This window comes from Primulina eburnea, chromosome 13 (assembly GCF_022965805.1).
Source record: "Primulina eburnea isolate SZY01 chromosome 13, ASM2296580v1, whole genome shotgun sequence".
Lineage (NCBI taxonomy): Eukaryota > Viridiplantae > Streptophyta > Magnoliopsida > Lamiales > Gesneriaceae > Primulina > Primulina eburnea.
The window spans coordinates 15358115-15370059 of record NC_133113.1 but is presented as its reverse complement, the minus strand read 5'-3'; positions in this window follow the sequence as shown (position 1 = coordinate 15370059).

Sequence of the window (11945 nt, the reverse complement as noted above, 5' to 3'; positions counted from 1 at the left end):
CCCATGTGCATTACAAAAAAAGGCACTGTAGTGCCCAAATTCAGTACACGTATAACCCATGCATTTATTTAATTAGTAAATCATTTAATTAATTTTAAAATGAGTTTTAAGCCATGCATGATTTATTTGAACGCGTTATTTTTAATTATTTATGTTTATGTGGTTTTTTTGTAATGCACATGGGCTGTTCCCGATTGGGCTTGAGTCCCCTCACGGTTATCCCATTACCCATTACTCATAGAACTTCTCCAGCCCAGGCACTGGAGCTTTTGCCTTCCCAGGATTAGAACCCAAGACCTCGTGGACTTATATAGATCTTGGCAGCAGTCCTGGTACGAGTTGAGCTAGTAGATCAACTGGTACCAGGATTGCTGCCAAGATCTATATAAGTCCAGGAGGTCTTGGGTTCTAATCATGGGAAGGCAAAAGCTCCAGTGCCTGGGCTGGAGAAGTTCTATGAGTAATGGGTAATGGGATAACCGTGAGGGGACTCAAGCCCAATCGGGAACAGTCCATGTGCATTACAAATACGTCTAAGTTATGAAAGATAAGTGTTTCAACTCATGTTAGTATGTGCAACAGTGGCCCCAAACGAGATCCAACAAACCCTCAACACCATGTAAGTATTTCGACGTGTAAAAGAAAATATTTCATGTTTTTGAGGTATGCTAAATGTCTTGTGACAAATTATGAACGAGTTTGGAAGCCGGTGAACGTGGTCGGTGACCTCTCCACCTCGGTAAAGAATGACTAGGTTAGATCAAGATTGGAAAGCGGTAAAGCATGACTAGGGATCAATCCACCCGGTAAGGCATGAGTGGGGATCTCATGTATATGGTAGTGGATTTTCCCTACCAGTCCAGTACTGTGGTTTAGTCTGATCAGGCGCAATTATGTATTGGTCACTTGCTTTGAAACATATCTCTACACAAAATGTTGAAGTTATGCATGTTCAACTATGTATGATGCAAGTATGCTTATGAAAAATTTTATGATGATGGCACGTCTATGTTTGTGTTATTACGTTCAAGTTTATGTATGTACATTCTACTTTTAAGTTACATGTGGTTTTATGAAAGGATCGATTAATCGAATAAAGAGTGTTTAGAAGGGGAGGTTGAATAAACACTGCTCGAATTTAAATATTCTTCGACAATATGAGTTCAGTTTTGTTACAAACTGAAACTAGATATCCCGTCGGTCAATAACAATTAGTTAAACTGAATAAAACAGTTGCAGAAAATAAACTGACTGAAAGATAGAGTATCTAACTGAAAATGAAAATTGAAGTAATGGCAAAATATGTTTCTGGATGTTCGGAGACTAGAATAACTCCTACGTCACCCCTTCTATCACGAAGATAGGATATCCACTAAAAGACGTTGATTAAATACACGACACTATACTGACCCACTTCAGTTTGAACTTATCACTTTGCCAAAATTGAAACTCTTAGTATACAACACTTTTATAGATCGTAACTGATCTTAGCACAACTTAGAAAATCTATCAAAGATTACAAAGTGCTATATAAGCTCAAAAATGTAGTCTTGAATACTACTGATATGACTGATAAGCGTGAGCTTTGATTTCTGATTGTTAGTAGATATTTCTGCAGCGTAACAGCAAGTAGAATGAGATAACTGAAAGTCGGATGGTCTTCAGTTGCTGCCTTCGACTATTTATAGGATCTCCTCTCAACGGTAACATTAAAGAATGTTTGAATATTCTAACCGCTGAGGTATGTTGCCTTCGAATATTTATATATCAACAGTACACGTCGATATATTTTGACAATCGTACACTGTTCATTCTGCAATGCGGCGTTCCACTACTAGTTGCAGGTATATGTACTATTTTGTCTGTTTTCGCTTTCAACTGATGACGTGTACTGTTGAGAGATCAGCTGGTAAGAAATCAGTTGACGAGAATGAGCTTCAGTTGTATCGATCAGTTAACTGAGTTCAGCAGATGACGTGTTCAGTTGATGATCAGTTCAGTTGCTTAGTTCAGTTGGTAAGTCTTTTGTCAAAGCACCGGAATTAAGTTTCCAACAATTTCCCCCTTTATGGTGTTTGACAAAACTTAGAATAAAATATAACTGAATAACTGAACTCTTATAGATAAAATAAGATGTAGATTCAACCGAACTCATATTCTTCATAAATACAAGAATTTAAGATTACTTCTGCTTTTCTAAAATCAGTTTAAGTCTCTTCCCCCTTTTTGTCAAACAGCTCCATCTTAGTAGATAATTTCCGAACGTAAATTGATAGGAGCTTAACAGAGTCAGAAATATTGTTGATAGCAGTATTCATTGCGACTTGAAGCAAGTCGATTTTTCTTGAAACAAGTGATTCCACACTGTCGACTCGTTTGTCGATAGAGTCTTGAGTGGCAGTGAGACTTGAAAGTATCCCTCTGTTTTTCTGTATATCTTCAACTTCGAATGTCAGAGAGGTAACAGCAGTTTGTATGGCGTTCAGTTTTTCTAAGTTGAACTGATGAGAATGGTCCAACTTCAGAGTGTGTGACAGCTGAGTGTTCTGAATCTTTGATATGGCAGTAATCATTTGTTGCATACTGTTCTGCATATTTAGAATTTCTTCAAAAATAAGATCAAAATCTGATGAAGATGGAGGAGGAAACTGATGAGAGGTTCCTGGTTCTCCTGAGTTGTGTTTAGAAATGACTAAAGCTTGTTCAGTTGAGACTGTATCAGCAACATTCTGAACTGGAACATCAGTTACAAGATTCCTCCTTGAACTGGAGGCGGTGATGGTGGATTCTGATCAGCAGAAGAACTGGCCTGATGAACAGCAGATGGTGATGGAACCAAAACTGGTGCCTCTAAAGAATGAACTTGATAATCAATCGGCACATCAGTTGAAATAGCTTGGTTAGCAAATAGATCTTGCTGAACTGGTTCTTCTGAAGAGATGGTGACCTCTGGATTAATTTGATCAGCAGAGTGATCAACTGGATTAGACATAGGTTCACTCAATTTAGTATCCTGCACCACTGCTTGGATAATTTCCTCAATGTTTGCAAAGGAAAGCTCGGCTTCAGTGTACAGTTGCTGTTCAGCAGGAGATGGTTGAGGCATATCCTGAACTGACTTTTCAGTTGGAACCAAAGCCTGTTCTGAGGATGGTTTTTCAACTAAATCCTCTTCATCATTTTCTGAATCTCCTTGATGAAGAACCAACTCCTGATCCATTTCCCAAAATTTTATCTGAGATTGTAACCCAATCAAATCGGTATCAAGCTGAGTAATTACTGCTTGATCAGCAAACGCAGTAGGATTTGTTGGAATGTAGTTATCCTTCAGCTTATTAAGAATTTGTGCTAATTTCTTTGCCCTCATCTGATCAAACAAATATGTTTTTCTTTCCATAGCCTGAGCAATTGTTGCAGCTTTCACCGTTCTGAGAACAAATGCTTCCAATTTGATGAAGGTGTTCAGCTGTGATTTCTTCTTCAGTTGCTTGGCAAAAACTTGTGTGCGAAAAGCTGTCCAAGCATCATAGGACTGAATTTTTGAAGCTGCATAACTATTAACCTTTGCCCAAACCAGGTCAATGTGTGTCTGAATGGTATTGGAAGTTCTGGGCTCTTCAATCAGCTTACCCTGGCCTTTATCAGTACTCAGAATGTGAGGGATTTCCAATCCTGTTCGAGTTGATTCCACCACCTCTATAAATTTTATCCCTTTGGGTCGAGCAGGTGCCACACTAGCAGGGCGAGTGATCTGAACCAGAGGTGCTTTGGTCCTAACTGATTCCTTTTTGGCACCAACTGAAGCTTCTAGTGGAATTATTTTCAAAGGGACTGCTTCTATCGGTTGTTGAGCATCCGAAGAAATTATCGTATCACTAGGAATGGATACCTCGGTAGATGAAGATTAACCCTTTGGGTTCTTGGTTTCTTGGCAATCTGTGGAGATGGAGCTTTCTCTGAGTCAGATGTACTCAAAACTAATTTTCTCTTTGCTACCTTCAGTTGAGCCAGAGTTTTGGCCTTCTTCACTGATTTTGGGGCCGCTTTATCAATCCCAATCTCCTGTTTGATCTTGAAAAACTGAGCAGGAGAGATGTCCAGTTTGGTCCTCAGTGACATAGTGTTCTTCGCATTAAAAACTTTAAACCTTGATGATCTTTCTGAGTCATCACCCACTAACCCTTTCATTTTCAGCAGATAACTAAGTTGCACAGCAAAACCCTTTAACTTTTTGGAGGACAGAAACATATTCTTCATAATATTAAATATAAGATGCTTCCAGTTGAGTGGAAGATCAGCCATAGTAACAAAAATGGCTTGAAATTTCTCCAAATTAAGGGCAGCAAATGTTCCAGCTTTTGCCAAAAGCCCTTTGGCTGCAACATCAGCAAGTAACTGAACTTCATACTTCAGTTCTTTCTTTGGATCAGAGACTTTGATCTTCCATCCATCAGCAGAAAGTGAAGTTTGCATCTGTTCAATATCAGAAGCTTTAACATCTGAGAGATGTGCCAATCCATCAGAGGGTAGAGAGAAAATTTCTCCAAAGGAGTCTTCAGATATGGTCAGAGACTGATCATTGACAGTAGAAACTATGTTGCCATCAGAGTTGACCATACCGGTGGAGTAGAAATCCTGAAGTTCTTTTGGGTAGATTTCTTGAGATGATTTTCCCAAGAACGTCCGTAATCCAGCAGTCTCAAGTTTTTGAAAAACTTTCTTGACATCATCATCCCCGAAGGATAGTATTGAACCAAAATTTATAGCCATAGCATTTAGCATATAAGCGGGAATTTGAGTTGCCATTGAAAACTGAATGAATTCCTGAAAGAAAAGTTGAAGAATGAAATTTGTTATTGCTCTCAAAAGATTGTGGATAAGCGTAAAGAAAAACTGAAATGGAGCGGGGAATGGTACATATGTACGTGACTATTCAAATTCTGGACACGTGTCAGTCCAAGAGAATTTTAATAAATTCGTGTGTACGTGTGCCAAATGCGTGTGTATTTGAACGGTTTCAAAGGTGTCCACGTTGACACTAATCATTTACTGAAAAACGGCATTTAATGCTTGAAAGATAGTCACGTTGCTTGATTTTGAATATAATAGGTTTAATTAGTTAACTTATATGAGAAGATTAGTGAGAAGCTCAACTGAACGATCAGTTGTTACTGTGTCCTTTCAGTTGAGAGCTGACTAATCAATTTTCTTCTCAATTAACCTCTTAGAACCAATATTCCCCCTAAATAGATGCATAAAATAATTAAAGCGAAAAGTAAATATCAGATATATTATTTGCTGATGACACGTTGATGACCCTTCAGCTTCCTTGAAAGTCTGCTATAAATAGAAGTGACATTGTTAGTTTCAGTCAAATTGGTAGAAGAAGGAGAAAACATAAAAAAATGGCAGATGCGAGTGGCTCGAGTAGTTCTCCATTTTCTCTGGAAGCTAGGAAGGCGGCTATTGAAGATGAAGTCTTCAACACCAGTCTTCCCTACTGGGAAAAATTACAGGAGCTTGAGTTCCTGTATAACTCCGGAGAGGCTACCACTCCCAGACTGGTGGAACAGTTGACAAAAGTGCGGGAGCGCTTGAATATCGCTGTTTGGGTGGACGTCTTTAAAGATGGTCATATTCATCAGCTGATGCTTCAAAAGGAACTGGAGATTCTCAATCGCATAGCTTCTTCTCATAGCTTTTGTAAGACGTCTTCCTCAGCTCTATCAGTTTGGTTGAGAATGTGGATAGACGATGTAGAGGAAAAATATGACAATGTAATCCAAGCAAATATTTATCGTTGAATGAAATGTTTATTTTGGTGTAACTTTGATGTTTCTTTTTCTTGCAAGTAATAAGTTTTAATAACAGATGAACTAATGAACTGATGAAAACTAACTGATAGAAGATTAACTGACATCAGTTGAGAGTCATATAAATAAACAATTAACTGAAGAGTCAGTAAATGACAGTAAAACTGAAAGATGAATTAAGAACCAAGACAACAATAACAACCGATTAGGATAAATCTATTAATCCAAGTATATTGCGAAAAAAACTTAGTCTCGGCCAATGGTTTGGTGAAGATATCAGCCGCTTGCTGCTCAGTTGAGACGTATTCCAGTCTGATGTTCTTCTTCAGGGCATGATCTCTGATGAAGTGATGTCTGACATCTATGTGCTTAGTCCTGGAGTGAAGAACTGGATTATAGGTAATAGTAATTGTGCTTGTGTTGTCACAGAATATGGGAGATTCCTTTGCATCAACACCATAATCTTTCAGTTGTTGCTGAATCCAGAGCAGTTGAGCACAGCAGCTTCCAGCAACAAGATATTCTGCTTCAGTTGTGGAAGTTGCTATGGATGTTTGCTTCTTACTAAACCAAGAGATCAGTCTGTCTCCTAGAAACTGGCATGATCCACTTGTACTTTTTCGATCAAGCTTGCATCCTGCATAATCTGCATCTGAATATCCAACTAAATTGAAAGATGAATCTTTAGAATACCATAACCCAACATTTTGTGTGCCCTTAAGATATATCAAAATACGCTTGGCAGCAGTAAAATGTGATTGCATGGGATTTGCTTGAAATCTAGCACACATGCATACAGCAAATACAATATCAGGACGACTAGCAGTTAGGTACAATAATGAACCTATTAAACCTCTGTAAAGTGTCGTCTCAACAGATATTCCCCCTTGATCAGTGTCTAATTTAACTGATGAGCTCATGGGAGTGCTTGCAGCTGAACATGATTCCATGCCAAATTTCTTCAACAATTCCTTAGTGTATTTGGTTTGACTGATAAAAGTTCCTGAATCCAGTTGATTCACTTGTAAACTGTAATGCCCGAGGATTTGATTATCGTAATTTGCTATAAGATTTGTGAAGTAAATAGATATAATTGTAAACGGGCCATTACGAGACTAGATTGGACAAAGAATATAAATTTCACCAATACCGGGCAGAACTAGTGGCGCCCGAGCGGTAGAAAGTGACCGCCCGAGCGCCAATGCTCAATAGGAAGATGTTCGGGCAGAAGGTGTGGCGCCCGGGCGGTAATTTATGACCGCCCGAGCGCCAGCGTCTCACACCTCGCGGCAGAACGTTCCGCGCCCGGGCGGTAGAACTTGACCGCCCGAGCGCCGAGCTCGCGCCCGGGCGGTAAGTTTCGACCGCCCGAGCGCCAGCGAAGTTGCAAGAAAGAGCCACGTTTCATTGGCATGCAAGTGGCGAGATATATAAACGTATTTCCCTCATAAATCTGATAAGAATCAGAAAGGAAAAGCTACGGAGAGCTTTTGGAAATTCTTACGCTTGTAGTTTGCAATCCGTCCGCCAGATTTGAAATCCGACTTCGGTACCGTGTTCCTATCGTTGTAGGCTACGGGTGGACGTAAGTTTTACTATGTTTTGGCATGTCTTGAAATTATGATATTGCAGGAATCAGATATGATTCATATATGTTGTTTCTGACATATTAGACATCGTATAATTCCAAACGGATTTAAGAACGGACACCGTATCGAATTGTTATGAATTTTAGAGTTGAATTGACTGGGTGTTGGTACCAGATTTATACCATTATCAGTTAGAAATTGGGGGAATTGATATAGAATGTTTAATATATAGATAGGTGCTGATTTGGATTAGTAATTGATAAATTGTGTATCAACATTTCCATTTCAGATTCGTATTGGTGACAGCGACATCAATTGTGCAACGAAAGGTATAAGTCATGTTTTGTTTGGGGAGATGTAACTCAAATAAGCTATTATTTGAGTTTCCCAACCAAAATCACATACGAGTATTACTAGATATGTGGTAACATGTTATGAATTGTGTATAGCATTATATTCATTCTTTTAACATGTTTATGCTTTGATTTCAGAATTGTATTCAAGCATGTATGATCAGTATGATATTCAGATATGAATGTGATTATACGTTGTTTACATATTGATATTCATTGCATATGAGATAGGAGAGTCTTTGACAGGTATTGTCAGCTAGACGTTTCGGTGTATCTCAGAATAGGAGTAGGCATTACTCTTATTGCTGCCGTTGATACAGCTCAGACCGAAGTCTAGGAATGAGACGTACATTACCCCGATTGGAGGGTAGGTAGTGACGTCTTGTTCACCCGGGATCCCTAGAGTTCTAGTCGAGTCGAGTCCAGACATGGTTTGATTCGCATTGCATTGCATGTGCATATGGTGTCATTCATGATAGCATGTTTCATGTTTAATTGATTATATGCCTTTATACATGTTTATACTGGGATTTGTTCTCACCGGTTTTCCGGCTGTTGTTATGTCTGTATGTGTGCATAACAACAGGTGGGGCAGGATCTGGGTCACGCAGAGGATGAGAGACGGACATAGCGTGGTGATCACGGGCATAGCAGATGGCTAGTAGTTGTACCTTGTTATGTACTGTAGTTGAACACTGGATTATTGAGTACGTACCAGACAGGATATGTATATTATGTGTTCATGTTGTAATTAAATAAAAATATGATGCTTGTTTATATGCATTAGAGTGAATGTTTAAAAGCAAAAATTTGACCCACTTTTTATTTAACGATCCATTTTATCCCAAAGAAAAGAGTTAGAGCCCGGGTCCCCACAACAGGTGGTATCAGAGCCTTAGGTTCTGTAGAGTGAGATAGAGTAGAATGAGCGGGGTAGATCGAGTCATCTTCCTTGCTTATGCTGTGCTAGCATGTTTATTGCTTTCTTTATTACATGTTGTTTGGTATTTGATTTATTACAGCATGTAATAAACTGAATCAGAACCGATTCTAGATCAGAGGTAACTGACTAGAGAAGGGCTGAGACAGTTGTATATCTTGTATTCTAATCAGTTGGATTATTAGATACATGCCTCCTCGAAGAGCAGCAGTACCTCTACGACCATTAGCACCAGAACAGGGGAGTACATCCGGAGATCCTATGGATGTTACAGCGACCCCTATGGAGACGTTGCTGAAGCGATTCCAGTCATTCCGACCACCGACCTTAAAGGGCACAGAAAATGCAATTGAATGCGAAAGCTGGTTGGAGGATATCGAGATGTTATTCGAGTCTCTAGGGTATAGTGACGAGAAGCGAGTGAAACTCATTGGCCATCAACTGCAAGACATTGCTAAACATTGGTGGTTGAACATTAGGAGAGCTTTAGAGCAGCGGGGTACCGAGATTACTTGGAAGGTGTTCAAAACTGAGTTCTATCAACGATTCTTCCCTGTATCCTACCGTAAAGATAAAGGCGCTGAATTTGCAAACCTGAAGCAAGGGCAACTGAACATCGAAGAGTACGTTGCTAAATTTTCTTCTTTGCTTCGCTTTGCACCTCACGTTTCAGGTAATGATGAGGCCATGGCGGATCAGTTTATAAATGGCCTGAATCCAGATATCTTTACGTTGGTCAATACTGGGAGACCTGATAACTTCTCGGATGCATTGAATCGTGCCAAAGGAGCAGAAGCAGGATTGCTGAGACAACGGAGTGTTCCGTATGTGGCTCCGAGTCCGAGACCTCCACTACCTCCATCTCAAGTTCCTCCTCCTCGTTTCGAAAGTGGTGGTAGCAGCAGCGGACGCAAGGATCAGTTGAAAGCGAAGGGCAAACAGTTTAAGAGGGCAGGGAGCAGTTCTTCGAGCTCCAGCGGATCAAGGCAGAGAGGTCTTGGCCAGAGTTTAGAGGCGATGAGTGGATATTGCAGTACATGTGGAGGTAAGCATGCCACAGAACAATGTCAAGGTGTAGTGGGCAGGTGTAACGTATGCAAGCAACCAGGGCATTATGCCAAGGTCTGTCCTCAGAGAAGTGGTGCATCGAGATTCCAGGCTGCAGGATCGTCTGCTTCCGTGACTCAGCCTGAGAGGCAAGCTTCATCTGTTCACTCATTTCAGCCGCCACCAGCACAGACCCAGCCTCGAGCCAGAGGTGGCCAGCCAGGAAGTCAGCCTCAGAGACAACAGGCTCAAGTGTTTGCCTTGACTGAAGAGCAAGCACAGGATGCCCCAGATGATGTCATAGCAGGTAACTGTTCTCTTTGCGGTTATCCTGCTTATATATTAATAGATACGGGTGCATCGCATACATTCATATCAGAACGATTTGCATTATTGCATTCTCTGCCTGTTGAGTCGTTATTAGATGTCGTGTCTATTACTTCTCCGATGGGAAGTGGTTTGATAGCTGTGACCACGGTTAGACATTGCATCTTATGGTTTGAGGGTCATGAAATTGATCTAGATTGCATAGTACTCGGATTAGATGACTTTGACTGTATAGTGGGTATTGACATGCTAACAAAGTATCGAGCCACCGTGGATTGTTTTCACAAGATTGTCAGATTCAGACCCGAAATGACAGACGAGTGGAAATTCTACGGGAAGGGTTCCAGATCTCGGATTCCCTTGATCTCGGCTTTGTCTATGAATAAGCTATTGCAGAAAGGAGCAGATGGGTTCCTTGTGTATGCTGTAGATGTTCAGAAAGCTAGCGCGGCATTGGCAGATCTGCCAGTAGTACGGGAATTTCCAGATATTTTTCCAGAGGAGATTCCAGGGTTACCTCCAGTTCGAGAGGTAGATTTTAGTATCGATCTTATTCCAGGTACCACTCCTATTTCAAGAGCTCCATATAGGATGGCACCCATCGAACTCAAAGAACTGAAAGCACAGTTAGAAGATCTTCTAGCCAAGGGATATATCAGGCCTAGTGTATCTCCTTGGGGCGCTCCAGTGTTATTTGTGCGAAAGAAAGATGGATCGATGCGGTTGTGTATCGATTATAGGCAACTGAATAAGGCAACGATCAAGAATAAATATCCTTTGCCTAGGATTGATGATCTGTTTGATCAGTTGCAAGGATCTTCTGTCTATTCGAAGATTGATTTGCGTTCTGGGTATCATCAGCTCAGAGTTCGAGATGTAGACATACCGAAGACAGCATTTCGAACCAGGTATGGGCATTACGAATTCATTGTTATGCCTTTTGGTTTGACAAATGCTCCGGCAGTATTCATGGGCTTGATGAATCAAATCTTTCAGAGGTATTTGGATGATTTTGTTATTGTCTTTATCGATGATATTCTGGTGTATTCTAAGAACCGGAATGAGCATGCAGAACATCTCAGAATTGTGTTGCAAACACTGAGAAATGAGAGATTGTATGCCAAATTGTCAAAGTGCGAATTTTGGTTGAACCGAGTTGTCTTTTTGGGACATATCATATCGGGAGATGGTATCTCCGTAGATCCGAGTAAAGTGGAAGCTGTGATTAGTTGGCCGAGACCGACTTCTGTACCTGAAATACGCAGTTTCATGGGTCTCGCGAGATACTATAGACGATTCATCCAAGATTTCTCTCGTATTGCGAAGCCAATTACGCAATTGACACAGAAGAATGCACCATTCTTATGGTCTGAGGAATGTGAGTCTAGCTTTTTGGAATTGAAGAAGAGGCTGACCAGTGCACCTGTCCTGATGATTCCTTCAGGTACGGGTAATTTTGTTGTATATTGCGATGCCTCTCACAGAGGTTTGGGATGTATTCTTATGCAGCGAGGGCATGTGGTTGCATATGCCTCGAGACAATTGAAGACTCACGAGACGCGATACCCCATTCATGATCTTGAATTGGCGGCTATTGTATTTGCACTGAAGATCTGGCGCCATTATCTTTATGGCGAGAAATTCGAGATCTTTTCAGACCATAAAAGCTTAAAGTATTTGTTTTCTCAGTCAGAATTGAATATGAGGCAGCGTAGATGGCTAGATCTTTTAAAAGATTTTGATTGTGAAATCAAATATTATCCGGGAAAGTCGAATGCAGTAGCTGATGCCTTGAGTCGAAAGGTATGTGCCTTATCCTTATCGACGATAGGTGTTACGAAACTTGTTGAGAATTGCTGTTTCTCTGGATTAGATT